Source organism: Balaenoptera ricei, chromosome 7 (assembly GCF_028023285.1).
Source record: "Balaenoptera ricei isolate mBalRic1 chromosome 7, mBalRic1.hap2, whole genome shotgun sequence".
NCBI lineage: Eukaryota > Metazoa > Chordata > Mammalia > Artiodactyla > Balaenopteridae > Balaenoptera > Balaenoptera ricei.
This window is the reverse complement of record NC_082645.1, coordinates 107,473,404-107,478,279: the sequence shown is the minus strand read 5'-3', so window position 1 is coordinate 107,478,279 and position 4,876 is coordinate 107,473,404. Positions and strand designations below refer to the sequence as shown.

The 4,876-nt window shown below is 37.8% G+C and overlaps 1 pseudogene; it reads left to right on the top strand.

The window, feature by feature from the left end:
- Window positions 1-1,426: 1,426 nt before the first annotated feature.
- Window positions 1,427-2,132, top strand: LOC132368825 (proteasome subunit alpha type-2-like; annotated as a pseudogene).
- The last annotated feature ends 2,744 nt before the right edge of the window (window positions 2,133-4,876 follow it).

Here is a 4,876-nt window from a genome sequence, read left to right as displayed (position 1 = left end):
CTTAATAGCTATTTGATAGCAGTGTTTTTCAATTGAAAAATTTTAAAACAAACTTTTTATTTTGGAATGATTTCATATTTACAGAACTGTTACAAAGATAATACAGAATTCCCATATAGTCTTCAACCAATTTCCCCTGTTGTTAATATCTTAGGTTATCATGGTACATCTGTCAAAACTGAGAACCAACATTGGTACACTATACTGTGAACTATGCTCCGGACTGTATTTGGATTTTTCAGTTTTCCATTAATGTTCTTTCTGTTCCAAGATCCAATCCAGGGGATCACATTACATTTAGTTGTCATATCTCCTTAGTGTCCTCTGGCCTGTGCCAGTTAAATAGCAGCTTTCAAAGTTCCAGGAGGAAGGGTCTTTCAGCTTTTTAAAAAATACTTTATTAATAATTACTGATTTTATTGCATTGTCATCAGAGAGTTATTTTTCTGTCTTATGCAACTTACTATTGTTTTCCTTGTGACCTAATATTTGATCACTTTTGTAAATAGACTATGTGTTCCTGAGAAGAAAATGTGTTTTCTATTATCAGGGTTAAAGTTCAGTATACGTCTGTAAGAGCTACCTTATTAAATATATTATTTAGGTCTTCTATATATTTATTTATTGTCTATTGATTTATCTTGTACTGAGAGTGGAAATCTCCTATTATTAGTATGTTTCTATTTCTCTTTGCATCTCCTACGGTTTTGCTTAATAAAACTAGCTTCTACCTTATTTAGTGCTTTGATGCTCAGAGATGTTTGATCTTTTTTGTGAATTTTAAGACAGTATTTATATGGACCTTGGTTATTTTTAATGAATTTTGGCTTGAATTCTATTTATTTGAGACATCAGAATCTGAAGACTTGCTTTCTTATTATTTCCATTTTCCTAGTATATTTTTTCCCATTTCATTTAAACCTCTGAATCACTTTGTTTTACATGTGTCCCTTGAATACAGCATAAAGTTAGGTCTTGCTCTGTGAATATAATTGAGATTTATTTCTTTTAATAGGTGAGTTAAATCCATTCACATTTATTGATAGGGTTTTTGTGTTTGGTTTTAACTTTTTCAAATTATTTTCTAGGTACTATACTGTTTTCTGTGTTTCTTTGTGTGATGTGTTTTTTTTTCTTTAATTTTTTTTTTCCTTTTGATATTTAGGAAGGTTTTACTTTTCTAGTAGTTACTTTTGCACTGTTATCTTTTTGAAAGGCCTCTGTTCCTCTGTTTTATTATTTAATCTTCACTATCTGGTTTGGGAGTTTTTAATGTTATCCTTTGATACCCACCAACTGCCTACTCAACAATCAGTGAACTCACTCTGCTTTCCTCACTGATGAGTGGGCATGTGAGTTGTTTCTAGTTTTTGGCAATTATGAATAAAGCTACTATAAACGACAAAAAAGGGATCTCCAGGTAAAGATGGTGGGACACATTTATAGCTTTTCACTGACCGAATTCAGCCTGTATCTAAAACTTGTCCAGATTGAATATGCTTTGTCTGCTGTAGCTGGAGGAGCCCCTTCAGTGGGAAGTATAGCTGCAAATGGTGTGGTATCAGCAACTGAGAAGAAACAGAAATCCATTGTGTAAGATGAGTGAAACGTGCACCAAGTGGAAGTGATGACCGAGCGTAGAGGTTTGGTGTACGGTGGCATAAGTCCAGATCTCAGAGCGCGGGTGCGCAGAGCTGGAAAACTAGTTCAGCAATCTATCTTGTTTACCAAGAACGCATTCTCACAACTCTGCTAGTACAGAGCTTAACTTCTGTGATGCAAGAATACACCCAGTCAGTGTCTCCACTTGGAGGTTTTTTTTTTTTTTCATTACTTGTGGTTGGAATGAGGGATGGCCATATTTATTTCAGTCAGATCCATCTGGACCTTACTTTGCCTGGAAAGTCACATCAATGGGAAAGAACTATGTGAATGGGAAACCTTTCCTTGAGAAAAGACATAACCAAGATCTGGAACTTGAAGATGCCACTCATATAGCCAAATTAATGCTAAAGGAAAGTTTGGAAGGGCAAAGGACAGAAGATTACATAGAAGTTGGAATCTTCAGTGAAGCCAGGTTTACAAGTCTTACTCCAGCTGAAGTTAAGGATTACTTAGCTGCCCTAGCATAATAATAAAGTGACTGAAAAATCCAGAATTTCAGATAATCTATCTACTTAAACATATCTAAATTATACTTTGTCTTGTCAACTTTTTGCATACTTATTTCTACATAGTTTAATGGACTGATATTTTTAAAATGACACACAAATCATAATAAGTTGTTAAAAAAAAGTTCCCCACACCCTTTTATACCTCCATTCTTTCCTCAATGGTCTTCCCACTGATTAGAGAACACCTCTGCCATAGTGTGTGACTCCTACTTTTTGTTCAACACTCAGCTCTGAAGGAAACTCATTTATGAAATTTTCCCGGAACTCCCCCCAGGCTGGGCTAGGTGCCCCTCTTATATTCAGCCCTGTAGCACAAAATTTAAAGCCTCCCAATAAATCTAATCACAAATTATTTTCCAGCTTTGTCTCTCACTATGGTCCATCATAGGCTTATAGGCAGGTTTGCATAGTGGTTAAGAGAGAGGACTCTGATATCAGACTGCTAGGATTAAAATTCTGGTTCTACTATTTCTAATTATGTGACCTTGGGAGAATTTCCTAATTCTGAGCCTCTTTCTTTTTTAAAAATTAACTATTAATTAATTATTAATTTTTGACTGCATTGGGTCTTTGTTGCTGCACGTAGGCTTTCTGTAGTTGCGACAAGTAGGGGCTACTCTTCGTTGCGGCGCCCAGGCTTCTCATTGTGGTGACTTCTCTTATTGCGGAGCACAGGCTCTAGGTGTGTGGGCGTCAGTAGTTGTGGCATGTGGGCTCAGTAGTTGTGGCTCACGGGCTCTAGAGCACAGGCTCAGTAGTTGTGCCACACGCACTGAGTTGCTCCGCGGCATGTGGGATCTTCCCGGACCAGGGCTCGAACCCATGTCCCCTGCATTGGCAGGCAGATTCTTAACCACTGTGCCACCAGGGAAGTCCCTGAGCCTCTTTCTTTGTGGGAAATATGGAGAGTTTAATATCACCAACCTCCAGATAAACTCAGGTGCCGTGATAATGAGGTAATTCACTTACTAAGTTGTCTCACACTTTCTAAGCACTCTCTACATATTAGCCGTAATGTTACTATTAGTGATAGTTGGCAATAGTGTATCTCATGCTGGACTTTGCTTGTTTTTCCTGAAGTCTGATTGACACTGGAAGCCCAAAACCTGTAGTTTGAGAACTTTCTACCATGTTAAAAGTTCAACCTAGAATTAAGTCCACAGGGAAGAAGGAAGTCAAGATATGTATAGTGATACAGGGGAGAAGACAGTGCACTCAACCTGTGAAAATAGATCAAGAGTGGGTTAGAGCTCAGAAAGAAATGCTTTGTAAGGCTTATTCTAATGGTGGAGAGAAGATCAGTCTGGCCAGAGGAGACATTTGCATCAACACAGGAGTGGTATTTCAAGTTATCCTTAGAAGAGGCTTTGGATTAGATTATACTGAGATTTATTTTAAGGGACTAAAAGTCATCAGAATTTATTATTTTATTTCATAAACCAAATTATAGATATATTATATGTATTTTATGTTTCAATTAAGGCAAATACCTTAGGTGATTCACATACTTTGATGAATTTTTCTTTCTCCTTATGCCAAGCATTTGTAAAACAAAATGGTTGGGTGGGATGATTACTAAGGCAGTCTATAGTCTTTCAAGATTACCTCTACCTCTGACATTCTACGACATTTCAAAAAATTCTCTTTTCCTAAGAAGATTTCTGCGGTAGAGAAGGAATTGTAATATAGCAACCATCTTCTTAATGCGCTTTCCTCAATGGAGGGTCATTTAGAGTTTAATAGGATTAATTTGGCTGACATGTTCAATTTTAAAAGGAATCTCTGTTCTTGGCCAGCCAGTATGGATTTTGACAGGCTAAAAGCTCAGATCCTGCCAATTTCACCCAGGAGTATGGCCCCTTAAGCCGTGGCTCTGGCTGAAAGCTGCTTGCAGACACTGGTTGCGGAGATGATGCATAGATGGCTGGACGAAATGTTCTGCTCCTGGGCTCCCATATGGAGCAAATCCTCCTTGACCTCCAGGCTATCCTAGCCCAGTCTCTGGGACCCTCTTCCTAATCTGTGCTAATAGGATAATCAGATTTAGAGGGGAAGAGAGTTCCTCCACCACAGGCCTCATGCACAATTGAAGATGGATTTCATACTAAGAAAGTTCATCCCAAAAGGCAATGGAAAAATTTCCAGTTATGGAGGCAGCCTTGGCAGCCCCATAAATTCTCCTCTCCCTCTCCAGCTCTTCTCTTTCTGTATCTTCAGGATCATGGAAGAATAGCTTTCTATTGGTGGTACTGGCGTTTTCAGTAGCAACGGTTCTTTTATCTTCTTCCAGGTCTGGCAGGGACACTTTTAAACTCCAGCTGCTTTAAAATTTTTGCATCTTATTTAAAATGGATAACCAACAAGGACCTATACTGTACTCTGCTCAATATTATGTAACAACCTAAATGGAAAAAGAATTTGAAAAAGAATAGATACATGTATATGTATAACTGAATCACTTTGCTGTACACCTGAAACTATCACAACGTTGTTAATCAACTATACTCCAATATAACATAAAAAGTTAAAAAAATTTGTTTGCATCTTATGCTTCTTCCTCTGGATAGGAGGGACCTTAGTGACTGAGAGCAGGGAAGCGATAAGTAATTAGGGCCAACCCAGCAGAAGCTGAACCCACTGGGATATAGGATAGATTGGTCCCCTTACACAAGAAAATATTGCCAATTAGCTAGATAGATTCC